The 14,702-nt window shown below is 40.5% G+C and overlaps 1 long non-coding RNA gene across 1 annotated transcript; it reads left to right on the forward strand.

The window, feature by feature from the left end:
- The first annotated feature begins 2,360 nt into the window (after window positions 1–2,360).
- LOC141275748 (uncharacterized) lies at window positions 2,361–14,490 on the forward strand. The gene is made up of 3 exons (XR_012324032.1): window positions 2,361–2,425; window positions 13,994–14,131; window positions 14,458–14,490. It is a non-coding gene; the product is annotated as an uncharacterized lncRNA (long non-coding RNA).
- The last annotated feature ends 212 nt before the right edge of the window (window positions 14,491–14,702 follow it).

Genomic DNA, 14,702 nt, shown 5'->3' on the forward strand with positions numbered 1-14,702 from the left:
ACAAAATTGTACATTTTTAAAATGTACAACCCAATTACCTGATATACATATACAGTGTGAAATATTCATCACCAAGCCAATCAACATATCCATCACTTCATAATTTTACCATTTTCCTTTTTTTTTCTTTCTTTTTTCATTTATGTAATGAGAACACCCATGATCTACCTTCTCTGGAGAACTGGTGTACAGCAATGTGACTGCAGTTGACAATATTGTATTGTGTGCCTTCCAGAGTCTACTTCATCTGATGTTAGTACAGCCACTCCAGCTTTCTCATACTTAGTGTCTACATTGCACATCATTTTCCTGCCTTTCACTTTTTACCTATCTCTGAATCTTAAATGAATTTCTTATGGACAGCCTAGAGTTGGGTTTTACTCTTTTTATCCATTCTGACAACCTCGGTCTTTTGATTGACCATTTATATTTAGACCATTTATATTTAATGAAATTATCAATATGACTGTCTATTTATCATCTTGCTATTTGTTTTCTATTGTCTCATCTGCTCTTTGTTTGTATTATTTTTCTGCCTTTTTTAAAAATTATTTTGTAGCATTCCACTTTATCTCCACTGTTGGCTTATCAGATACAATTTCTTTGTTTTATTTTTCAGTGGGTTCTATAGGCTTTACAATATGAATCTTCAATCGATTATAGTCTATCTTCAAATATTGTTATACCACACATATAAGAACCTTACAATAATATACTTCCTTTTTTCCCATTCTTTGTGGTATGGTTGCTAAACATTTTACTTCTACATACATTATAAACTGCAGAATACATTGTTATTAATTTTTGCTTGAAGTAGTCAATTCTTTCCTAAGATAATTTTTAGGAGAAGGGGGAAAGTCTTTTATATTTACTTACATATTTACCATTTCTAGAGTTACTTATTCTTTTGTATAGATTTCATCTGACATTATCTCTCATCACCCTGAATAATTCCTTAAATAATCTTGTAGTACATATCTACTGGTAATAAATTCTCTCAGCTTTTGTTTGTCTAAAAATGTCTTTATTTTGTTTTCATATTTGAATGATAGTTTCACCGAGTATGCAATTCTATATTGACAGTTTTTGAGTTTTGGTAGGTATATTAGTCTCCTTGGACTCCCATTAAAAAACATCATAGCATATCTGCTCAACGTAATAGAAGTGAGTCAGGAGGCTTCCGGGAAGATGGCGGAAGAGTAAGACGCGGAGATCACCTTCCTCCCCACAGATACACCAGAAATACATCTACACGTGGAACAACTCCTATAGCACACCTACTGAACGCTGGCAGAAGAACTCAGACCCCGCAAAAGGCAAGAAACCCCCACGTACCTGGGTAGGGCAAAAGAAAAAAGAATAAACAGAGACAAAAGAATAGGGACGGGACCTGCACCAGCGGGAGGGAGCTGTGAAGGAGGAAAGGTCTCCACACACTAGGAAGGCCCTTCACCGGCGGAGGCTGCAGGTTGCGGAGGGGGAAAGCTTCGGAGCCGCGGAGGAGAGCACAGCAACAGGGGTGCGGAGGGCAAAGCGGGGAGAGATTCCCGCACAGAGGATCAGGGCCGACCGGCACTCACCAGCCCGAGAGGCTTGTCTGCTCACCCGCCGGGGCGGGCGGGGCTGGGAGCTGAGGCTCGGCTTCGGTCGGAGCGCCAGGAGAGGACTGGGGTTGGCGGCGTGAACACAGCCTGCAGGGGGTTAGTGCGCCACGGCTAGCCGGGAGGGAGTCCGGGGAAAAGTCTGGACCTGCTGAAGAGGCAAGAGAATTTTTCTTACCTCTTTGTTTCCTGGTGCGTGAGGGGAGAGGATTCAGAGCGCTGCTTGAAGGAGCTCCAGAGACGGGCGCGAGCCGCGGCTAAAAGCGCGGAGGGACCCCAGAGACGGGCAGGAGACGCTAAGGCTGCTGCTGCCGCCACCAAGAAGCCTGTGTGCGAGCACAGGTCACTATCCACACCCCCCTTCCGGGGAGCCTGTGCAGCCCGCCACTGCCTGGGTCCCAGGATCCAGGGACAACTCCCCCTGAAGAACGCACGGTGCGCCTCAGGCTGGTGCAACGTCACGCCGGCCTGTGCCGCCGCAGGCCCGCCCCGCCCTCCATGCCCCGCCCCACCCCCACCCCCACGCCCCCCCACACCCCCCCACCCCCGCCCGGCCTGAGTGAGCCAGAGACCGCGAATCAGCGGCTCCTTTAACCCCCGTCCTGTCTGAGCGAAGAACATACGCCCTCAGGCGACGCAGAGGCGCGGCCAAATCGAAAGCTGAGCCCCTGGGAGCTGTGAGAACAAAGAAGAGAAAGGGAAATCTCTCCCAGCAGCCTCAGAAGCAGCGGATTAAAGCTCCACAATCAACTTGATGTACCTGCATCTGTGGAATACGTGAATAGACAACGAGTCATCCCAAATGGAGGAGGTGGACTTTGAAAGTAAGATTTATTTTTTCCCCTTTTGCACTTTTTCTGAGTGTGTATGTGTATGCTTCTCTGTGAGATTTTGTCTGTATAGCTTTGCTTCCACCATTTGTCCTAGGGTTCTGACCGTCTGATTTTTTTTGTTTGTTTTTTAAATTCTTTTTCTTTTTCTCTTAATAATTTTTATTTTAATAACTTTATTATATTTTTCCTTACTTTATTTTATTTTACTTTATCTCCTTTCTTTTTTTCCTTCCTTTCCTCCTTCCTTCCTTCCTCCCTCCCTTCTTTCTTTCTTTCTTTCTTTCTCTCTTTCTCCTTCTACTAATTCTTTCTTTCTACTTTTTCTCCCTTTTATTCTGAGCCGTGTGGATGTAAGACTCTTGGTGCAGCAGCCAGGAGTCAGTGCTGTGCCTCTGAGGAGGGAGAGCCATCTTCAAGACACTGGTCCACAAGAGACCTCCCATCTCCACATAATATCAAATGGTGAAAATCTCCCAGAGATCTCCATCTCAACACCAGCACCCAGCTTCACTCAATGACCAGCAAGCTACAGTGCTGCATATCCTATGCCAAACAACTAGCAAGACAGGAACACAACCCCACCCATTAGCAGAGAGGCTGCCTAAAATCATAATAAGTCCACAGACACTCCAAAACACACCACCAGACGTGGACTTGCCCACCAGAAAGACAAGATCCTGCCTCATCCACCAGAAAACAGGCACTAGTCCCCTCCACCAGGAAGCCTACACAACCCACTGACCCAACCTTAGCCACTGGGGACAGACACCAAAAACAACGAGAACTACGAACCTGCAGCCTGCAAAAAGGAGACCCCAAACACAGTAAGATAAGCAAAATGAGAAGACAGAAAAACACACAGCAGATGAAGGAGCAAGATAAAAACCCACCAGACCTAACAAATGAAGAGGAAATAGACAGTCTACCTGAAAAAGAATTCAGAATAATGATAGTAAAGATGATCCAAAATCTTGGAAATAGAATAGACAAAATGCAAGAAACATTTAACAAGGACCTAGAAGAACTAAAATTGAAACATACAACATGAACAACAAAATAAATGAAATTTAAAATACTCTAGATGGGGTCAATAGCAGAATAACTGAGGCAGAAGAACGGGTAAGTGACCTGGAAGATAAAATAGTGGAAATAACTGCTGCAGAGCAGAATAAAGAAAAGAGAATGAAAAGAACTGAGGACAGTCTCAGAGACCTCTGGGACAACATCAAACGCACCAACATTCGAATTATAGGGGTTCCAGAAGAAGAAGAGAAAAAGAAAGGGACTGAGAAACTATTTGAAGACATTATACTTGAAAACTTCCCTAATATGGGAAAGGAAATAGTTAATCAAGTCCAGGAAGCACAGAGAGTCCCATACAGGGTAAATCCAAGGAGAAATATGCCAAGACACATATTAATCAAGCAAAAATTAAATACAAAGAAAACATATTTAAAGCAGCAAGTGAAAAATAACACACAAGGGAATCCCCATAAAGTTAACAGCTGATCTTTCAGCAGAAACTCTGCAAGCCAGAAGGGACTGGCAGGACATATTTAAAGTGATGAAGGAGAAAAACCTACAGCAAAGATTACCCTACCCAGCAAGGATCTCATTCAGATTTGATGGAGAAATTAAAACCTTTACAGACAAGCAAAAGCTGAGAGAGTTCAGCACCACCAAACCAGCTTTACAGCAAATGCTAAAGGAACTTCTCTAGGCAAGAAACACAAGAGAAGGAAAACACCTACAATAACGAACCCACAACAATTAAGAAAATGGGAATAGGAACATACATATTGATAATTACCTTAAATGTAAATGGACTAAATGCTCCCACCAAAAGATACAGATTGGCAGAATGGATATAAAAACAAGACACATATATTTGCTGAGACCCACTTCAGACCTAGAGACACATACGGACTGAAAGTGAGGGGATGGAAAAAGACATTTCCATTTCATGCAAATGGAAACCAAAAGAAAGCTAGAGTAGCAATTCTCATATCAGACAAAATAGACTTTAAAATAAAGACTATTAGAAGAGACAAAGAAGGACACTATATAATGATCAAGGGATCAATCCAAGAAGAAGATATAACAATTGTAAATATTTGTGCACCCAACATAGGAGCACCTCAATACACAAGGCAAATACTAACAGCCATAATAGGGGAAATCAACAGTAACACATTCATTGTAGGGTAATTTAACACCCCACCTTCACCAATGGACAGATCATCCAAAATGAAAATAAATAAGGAAACACAAGCTTTAAATGATACATTAAACAAGATGGACTTAATTGATATTTGTAGGACATTCCATCCAAAAACAACAGAATACACATTTTTCTCAAGTGCTCATGGAACATTCTCCAGGATAGATCATATCTTGGGTCACAAATCAAGCCTTGGTAAATTTAAGAAAATTGAAATTGTATCAAGTATCTTTTCCGACCACAATGCTATGAGACTAGATATCAATTACACGAAAGTATCTGTAAAAATTACAAACACATGGAGGCTAAACAATACACTACTTAATAACGAAGTGATCACTGAAGAAATCAAAGACGAAATCAAAAAATACCTAGAAACAAATGACAACGGAGACACGATGACCAAAACCTATGGGATGCAGCAAAAACAGTTCTAAGAGGGAAGTTTATAGCAATACAATCCTACCTTAAGAAACAGGAAACATCTGAATAAACAACCTGCCCTTGCACCTAAAGCAATTAGAGAAAGAAGAACCAAAAAAACCCAAAGTTAGCAGAAGGAAAGAAATCATAAAAATCAGATCAGAAATAAATGAAAAAGAAATGAAGGAAATGATAGCAAAGATCAATAAAACTAAAAGCTGGTTCTTTGAGAAGATAAACAAAATTGATAAACCATTAGCCAGACTCATCAAGAAAAAAAGAGAGAAAACTCAAATCAATAGAATTAGAAATGAAAAAGAAGAAGTAACAACTGACACTGCAGAAATACAAAAGGTTGTGAGAGATTACTACAAGAAACTCTATGCCAGTAACATGGACAACCTGGAAGAAATGGACAAATTCTTAGAAATGCACAACCTGCCAAGACTGAATCAGGAAGAAATAGAAAATATGAACAGACCAATCACAAGCACTGAAATTGAAACTGTGATTAAAAATCTTCCAACAAACAAAAGCCCAGGACCAGATGGCTTCACAGGCGAATTCTATCAAACATTTAGAGAAGACCTAACACCTATCTTTCCCAAACTCTTCCAAAATATAGCAGAGGGAGGAACACTCCCAAACTCATTCTATGAGGCCACCATCACCCTGACACCAACACCAGACAAGGATGTCACAAAGAAAGAAAACTACAGGCCAATATCACTGATGAACATAGATGCAAAAATCCTCAACAAAATACTAGCAAACAGAATCCAACAGCACATTAAACAGATCATACACCATGATCAAGTGGGGATTATTCCAGGAATGCAAGGATTCTTCAATATAGGCAAATCAATCAACGTAATACACCATATTAACAAACTGAATGAGAAAAACCATATGATCATCTCATAGATGCAGAGAAAGCTTTCGACAAAATTCAACACCCATTTATGATAAAAGCCCTGCAGAATGTAGGCATAGAGGGAACTTTCCTCAACATAATAAAGGCCATATATGACAAACCCACAGCCAACATCTTCCTCAATGGTGAAAAACTGAAAGCATTTCCACTAAGATCAGGAACAAGACAAGGTTGCCCACTCTCACCACTCTTATTCAACATAGTTTTGGAAGTTTTAGCCACAGCAATCAGAGACAAAAGGAAATAAAGGGAATCCAAATCGGAAAAGAAGAAGTAAAGCTGTCACTGTTTGCAGATGACATGATACTCTACATAGAGAATCCTAAAGATGCTACCAGAACACTACTAGAGCTAATCAATGAATTTGGTTAAGTAGCAGCATACAAAATTAATGCACAGAAATCTCTGGCATTCCTATACACTAATGACGAAAAATCTGAAAGTGAAATCAAGAAAACACTCCCATTTACCATTGCAACAAAAAGAATAAAATATCTAGGAATAAACCTACCTAAGGAGAAAAAAGACCTGTATGCAGAAAATTATAAGACACTGATGAAAGAAATTAAAGGTGATACAAATAGATGGAGAGATATACCATGTTCTTGGATTGGAAGTATCAACATTGTGAAAATGACTCTACTACCCAAAGCAATCTACAGATTCAATGCAATCCCTATCAAACTACCAATGGCATTTTTCACAGGACTAGAACAAAAACTTTCACAATTTGTATGGAAACACAAAAGACCCCGAATAGCCAAAGCAATCTTGAGAACGAAAAACGGAGCTGGAGGAATGAGGCTCCCTGACTTCAGACTATACTACAAAGCTACAGTAATCAAGAAAGTATGGTACTGGCACAAAAACAGGAAGATAGATCAATGGAACACTATAGAAAGCCCAGAGATAAACCCAGGCACATATGGTCACCTTATCTTTGATAAAGGAGGCAGGAATGTACAGTGGAAAAAGGACAGCCTCTTCAATAAGTGGTGCTGGGAAAACTGGACAGGTACATATAAAAGTATGAGATTAGATCATTCCCTAACACCATACACAAAAATAAGCTCAAAATGGATTAAAGACCTAAATATAAGGCCAGAAACCATCAAACTCTTAGAGGAAAACATAGGCAGAACACTCTCTGACAGAAATCACAGCAAGATCCTTTTGGACCCACCTCCTAGAGAAATGGAAATAAAAACAAAAATAAACAAATGGGACCTAATGAAACTTCAAAGCTTTTGCACAGCAAAGAAACCATAAACAAGACCAAAAGACAACCCTCAGAATGGGAGAAAATATTTGCAAAAAATATTGCAAAAAAGTAACTGACAAAGGATTAATCTCCAAAATTTATAATTAGCTCATGCAGCTCAATAACAAAAAAACAAACAACCCAATCCAAAAATGGGCAGAAGACCTAAATAGACATTTCTCCAAAGGAGATATACAGACTGCCTACAAACACATGAAAGAACGCTCAACATCATTAATCATTAGAAAAATGCAAATCAAAACTACAATGAGATATCATCTCACACCAGTCAGAATGGCCATCATCAAAACATCTAGAAACAATAAATGCTGGAGAGGGTGTGGAGAAAAGGGAACCCTCTTGCACTGCTGGTGGGAATGTAAATTGATACAGCCACTGTGGAGAACAGTATGGAGTTTCCTTAAAAACTACAAATAGAACTACCATATGACCCAGCAATCCCACTACTGGGCCTATACCCTAAGAAAACCATAATTCAAAAAGAGTCATGTACCCAAGTGTTCATTGCAGCTCTATTTACAATAGCCCAGAGATGGAAACAACCTACATGTCCATCATCAGATGAATGGATAAAGAAGATTTGGCACATATATACAATGGAATATTACTCAGCCATAAAAAGAAACAAAATTGAGCTATTTGTAATGAGGTGGATAGACCTAGAGTCTGTCACACAGAGTGAAGTAAGTCAGAAATAGAAAGACAAATACCATATGCTAACACATATATATGGAATTTAAGGGGAAAAAATGTCATGAAGAACCTAGTGGTAAGACAAGAATAAAGACACAGACCTACTAGAGAATGGACTTGAGGATATGGGGAGGGGGAAGGGTAAGCTGTGACAAAGCGAGAGAGAGAGGCATGGACACATATACACTACCAAACGTAAGGTAGATAGCTAGTGGGAAGCAGCCGCATAGCACAGGGAGATCAGCTCGGTGCTTTGTGACCGCCTGGAGGGGTGGGAGAGGGAGGGTGGGAGGGAGGGAGATGCAAGAGGGAAGAGATATGGGAACATATGTATATGTATAACTGATTCACTTTGTTTTAAAGCAGAAACTAACACACCATTGTAAAGCAATTATACTCCAATAAAGATGCAAAAAAAAAAAATCATAGACTGGCTGGTTTAGGCAAAAGAAATTTCTTTTCCCACCAGTCTGGAGGCTAGAAGTTCTAGATCAAGGTCCAGCATGGTCAGTTTCTGATGAGGGCTGTCTTCGAGGTTTGCACACAGCTGTCTTCTTGCTGTGTTCCCACATGGTATAGAGAGAAATCTCTAGTGGTTTTTCTTATAAGGACACTAATCCGATTGGATCAGGGCCCCACCCTTATGACCCATTTAACCTTAACTACTTCCTTACTCAAAATATGGCACACTGAGGTTTAGGGCTTCAACATACATATTTTGGGGGTGAGAGGGACACATGTTGATACATTCAGTCCATAACAGGGGGGGTTTTAAATTTTAGATCATTGAAGATGCAAACCCCTTGTCTTCTGGTTTGCTCCATTTCTGTCAGGAAGTCTGCAGTCATTCTTGTCTTGACCCCCCTGTACATCATATGTCCTTTTTTCTGGCCACTTGGAATTTGTTGAACTTCTTGGACCTGTGAGTTTATAGTGTTCAGCAAATTGGAAATTTTTCAATTATTATTTCTTCAAGTATCTTCTCTGTCCCTGCTCCTGTCTACCTGGAACTCCAATTACACCAATATTATATCACTTGATGTTGTCTCACAATGTCAAGAGTCACATGTCACCAAGGCTCTGTTCATTTTTTTCTTGTTTTAAAATGTCTTTTGATTCAGTTTGGATGATTAGATTATTTCTGTTGCTACATCTTCAACTTCGTTTGATTTTTTTGCAGTGCCTAATCTGTTAATCCCACCCAGTGAACTTTTCATTTCAGACATTGCATTTTTCATTTCCCAAAGTTTCATTTGGTTCATTTTTTATATCTTACTCTCCTTATTATGTTCATATTTTCCCTTAAATCCATGAATATATTTAAAGTAGCTTTTTATTCATGTCCTTGGCTGACTATACCAGCATCTCTTTTATTCGTAGATCTGTTTAGATTGCCTGGTCACATTTGTTTCTTTGTATGTGAAATTTTTTATTGGATTAGATTTTTGTCTTCCCTTTAAAAAATGTTGAGTGTTTTCTGGCAGGCAGATGTGTTACTTGGAGTTCATTCTTTTTAGGGTTGTTTTTAAGCTGTGTCAAGGGCAGACCTCGAGTGGTCTTCCCTCTGGGTCCACTCTAGCCTCACTACCAAGGCATGACCCTTCTAGGTCTCCACAAATTGCCCTGGGTGTTCAAAGTCACAATTCAAATGTCTTCAGCCCGGTGTGAACCTTGAGAATTCTTCAGCTTATAGCTTACCAGTCACTCTTTGCCCAGCCTCGTCGAGTTTCACCCTACACACGTGGCTTAGTGTTCAGCAAAAGACTCGGATGGATTCCCATATAGATTTCTAGAGTTCTCTCTTTCCAGCTCTCTCTCTCTCTTTCCCCATCCTCTCTGACTCTATGCTCCGTAAATACCAGCCACCACAACCTCCCTGGACTCCAATACCTGTGTCTTCATCCTAGTAAGACTACCGCGCAACACAGTCAGGACTGTGCCTACAAGCAGAAAGCCAGGACAATGGCAGGGATCACACTTTTGTTTCATTTCTCTCAAGAGCCATCATCCTACACTGCCTACTATCCAATGACTGAAGACAGTTTCATATATTTTATCTTATTTTTTAGCAGTTTATAGTGGAGGGCAAGTCTAGTCCCAGTTACTCCATCACGACTAGTAACAGGAATCTCGTCCCTTTTTAAACTCTTTTTAGCCACAAAATTCTCTTTTTGAATGAAATCGGTCATAGAATCACAGTACAGCAGAGGGATAAATGTGAGAAATTTGCCTCTGAATTTAAATCATATTCTTGGACATAATTCTTTCATTATTTATGGAACCCCTTGTTGCTCCACTGTAGGCATGACGTTTGAAAATCATCATCTAGATCAGTCTCCAAATTGCTAGACCAAAGAAGGGTCAAAATGACCCTTTGGGGTACTGGGAAAAATACTAGAATTTGTCTTTATTTTCAACTCATTTTAAAATTTCCATTTTGGATAAATGTTTTACTTTATAAATAAACAACTATACATGTGTAGGTCAAATGATGTGGGTTTTTAACCAATAGGAGTACATGATCAAAATAGATTGAAAGCCTCTGGACTAGATCAGGGTCAGTAAAGTTTTCCTGTAAAAAGCCAAATTGTAAAGTATTTTAGGCTTTGGAAACCATATGGTCTTTGTCAAAACTACTCAACTCTGCTTTTGTAGCATGAAAGCTATATGTACATAAATGAACATAGCTGTGTTCCAACAAAATTTTATTTGCAAAAACAGGTGGTGAGCTAGATTTGGCCTGCAAGCTGTAGTTTGTCAACGCTTGGGCTAGGTGATTTCTGAAGACCCTTTCAGCAGAAGAGTCTTTTGGCTCAATCTCCATCTACAGACTAGAATGGGACAGAGGAGAGTATCTTTGATACCCCCAGCTCCTATACGTTCTTCTTAAAGGGCTAGCATGATTTATGCCACTTAATCCTAACCCCCCACGTCCACAATCCCTTCTTTCACAGCATTGAAATATACAACAAAAACTCTTCCAAAATCAAAAAGTGGTTAAAACTCAGGCACTGGAATAAAACAGAAGTTAAAACCCTAATGCCGCTATGTAGAGCTGGGCTCAGTTTCGTTATTTCTGTGGCCTTCCATCCTCATCATGTGTAAAATGGGGACTCTGAGCTAACTAGCAGGTCTGCTGCACTGATTGAAAGTGATAATGTATTTGAACTTGACACAGTAGGTAGACAATAAATGCTAGATTCCTCCTCTAGTCTTCACTCTGGGCCCTTTTTGCCCTCCAAAACAAGATACGAAAAGAGGAAAACAGGGTGAGAGCAAATGGAAAGATGGAGAGAGGGGGGGAGAGAGAGAGAGAGAGAGAGGGAGTTTTGTTATTCCTTTGTCCCTCTACCAAAGGTTTTGCTTCTTGTGTTCGTGTGCTGGGAAAGGTGAAGCTCTTTAATACTTTTGTCACACACCAAGGCACTGCCCTAAGGCAATGGGATGAGGGCAGGAAGGTAGGTAATGGCCAGCAGAATCTGTAATACATCGCTTAAGTTAGCTGTCTCCAAAACAAGATGTCTGCACTAGGGGTTTTACAAAATGATCCAATGGGGCATAGGGAGAAAATGTTAGAATTTCTCTTCATATTTACTTTTTATCTCATCTTTTAAAAATTTCTATTTCTGATGTGTTTTCTCATGTATTTAACATATAATACTGTAGTACATTCATGTAGTTCATCAATAATTATATATATATATTTTAAAATGTACTTATTATTTATTTATTTTTGGCTGCATTGGGTCTTAGTTGCTGCATGTGGGATTTTTTTGAGGCATGCAGGTTCTACACTGTGGTGCGCAGACTTCTCTCTAGTTGTGGCGTGCGGGTTTTTCTCTTCTCTAGTTGTGGCATGCAGGCTCCAGGGCGCGTGAGCTCTGGAGTTGTGGCACGTGGGCTCTAGTTGCGGCATGCAAGCTCAGTAGTAGTGGCACATGAACTTAGTTGCTCTGTGGCATGTGGGATCTTAGTTCTCTCACTAGGGATCTAACCTGTGTTCCCTGCATTGGAAGGCAGATTCTTTACCACTGGACCACAAGGGAAGTCCATGTGTATGTGTATATATATATATATATATATATATATATATATATATATATATATATATATATATATAAAAGAATATGCTCAAAAGTTTTTCCTGATTGTGGTCCATGATCAAGGAGATAAAAAGTTGGGGAGCTTCTGTGCTTGGGCTTGACAGGTGTCTTCAAACACACTGATGTGTCAGGGAATTCAAGGAGCAGCAGGATAAGTTTGGTGCATTACCTTGGGGGATCCACGTTGTTCAAAGAGTTTTTCCATTATATTAAAACAAACATATTTTGGAGTTGAATGCTAAATCCACATAATATATATATTTTTTAATTTTAAGTTCAACATAAGACTTCTAAGAAATTTTGAAGGAGTGACTGTGTCCTTCAGACATACCCCAGACCACTCAAGAGTATGAGTTTATGCTCTTCTGTCTGGAAAATTAGAGACAGTTTGAGAAACAGTTATACTGACAAAGGACCTCCTTGAATGAAGTTGCTCTTGGGTCTCTGAATCCAACTAGTCCCAAAATACAGAGTGTGGGTGATATTCTGGGTGCGTAGCCTAGAGACACACGTAAGACTCCTAGAACAATAAAAACAGTAGTGAACATTTATTGAGCACTCTTCCATGACAAGCATTTAATCCATATCATGTCATATAATCCTCCTAATAATATTGTAAAGGTAGATGTTATTATTATCCTCCTACTGCTAAGGATTTGTGGTAGGCAGACTTCTCAAATGACCCTCGATGACCTATGCTCTCATATGATCCCCTCTCCTGGAGTGTGGACCAATGGATATGATGGATAGCACTCCTGTGATTATGTTACAATATACATCAAAGTAGGTTTTTGCAGACATGGTTAAGATTCCTAACCAGTTGATCTGGGCTCGACCTGGGTGGGCCTGACCTAATCAGGTGTTCTCTTACTAGGAGGTCCAGCAGTCACAAACTAAAGAGATCAGAGAGACCTGCTCCTGCTGGCCTAGAGGAAAGCAGAGAGTTTTGCTGTGAGCTGCCTATGGCAGTTACATGCTAAGGAATTACCAGCAGCCTCTGGGACCTGAAAGCGTTGCATGACCAACCTCCAGGAAAAAAGAAGGGGGACCTTGGGCTTAAACCACAAAGAAATTAGTTCTGCCAACAGTCTGGGAGCTTGAAAGAGGACCTCAAACCTCAGCTGAGAATTGCGCTCCTGGCCAACACCATGATTTCAGGCCGGTGAGACCCTACACAGAGAACTCAGCTAACTCGTACCCAGATACCCAGCCCATGGAAACTGTAAAATAATGCAACTGGGTGATTTTAAGCCACAAAGTTTGTGGTAATTTGTTATGCAAATTATGGAAAACTCATACAGGAAATTAGGAAGCTCACCTGAGCTTCCAGGTAACAAGAGGTGGTGTCAGAACTCAAACCCAAGCCATCTTGGTCCATTTATGCACCCATTCCTTCATTCAACACTCTTCCCAGTCCTGGAAATACAGCAGTGAAAAATAGGTGTTCCCACTCTCATGGAGATTCCCTTCCAGCGTCTCCAGAACTCGTTTATTAATGCTATACTACACTGCCTACCTATCAGCCAAAGGGGCTATAAAACAAAGTCTCATATCCCTAAGTAGGAGAGGGGATTTCAGATTCTTGTGAAAGGGTGGATTTTCCCAAATAAGAGAATGGGAAAGGCAAGCCAAGATGAGATCACCAAACCCAGTAAAATTCCCATATGCTGCAATTTTCCTTGGGATTTCTTCTGGGATTCAGGAGGTCTTTCTCACGTAGACCAAAGAAAGTCAGTATGTGGGGCTTTTGCCACAATGTGGTTCGTGATAAGTTCGATCTTATTTAATCTGGTTTGCTTCAGTGGGGTTTTCTTCTCTAAACAGGTTGTGATTTTTTTTTTAAAGATACTCAAGATAACTTACAGATTTTCCGATGTGGTCTTATTTATTTACTTTTTTTAAGATTCACTACTTTGATGGCAGTGCCTGGAGAAAACGGACTGGAACGTTGACACTAAGTCTGGGAAGGCTGTGGTTGAAACAGCTACTCCCGCACGACTCCTGCACAGCAGCGCCCAGCAGTGTGGCAGAAGTAAAGGAGGTCTGTTGTGTGACCGTGTCCTCAGAGAGACTGGACAGAAAACCCATAAAAATGAAAACCTAAGAGGATAAAGCTCCACAGAGGCAAACACTAAGGCACACCCGGGAAAGTCCATGGACTGTGGAGCCATCCAGACCTGGGCTTGAATTCCTGCTCTACCTGTCTCTACCTTAGTAGATTTCCAGAGTAATCATAATGATAGCAATAGCCGCCATTTTATTACATGCCTACTGTGTGCCAGGCACAGTGCTGAGCCCTATGTATACACAACTGAGATCACTAATTCTCATGAATCTGGAAAGTACAGTACGATCCTTATTTTATAGGTGAGAATGTAAAGCTCAGAAGAATTCAGCAACCTGCACAACATCACCCAGCAAAACGGTGGTGGAGGTGAGATTTCAACTCCAGGTCTATTTAACTCCTCAACCTAAACTCTGAGCTTCAATTTCCTCATTTATAAAATGAGTTTAATAGTCCCCACTTCATTGGGTTGAGTGGAGGAATAAACGAAATGTCTATAAAGTGGCCGAAGGTTGGTGCTCAGGACTTGTTAGTTTCCCTACAGAAG

This window comes from Tursiops truncatus, chromosome 11 (assembly GCF_011762595.2).
Source record: "Tursiops truncatus isolate mTurTru1 chromosome 11, mTurTru1.mat.Y, whole genome shotgun sequence".
Classification (NCBI taxonomy): Eukaryota; Metazoa; Chordata; class Mammalia; order Artiodactyla; family Delphinidae; genus Tursiops; species Tursiops truncatus.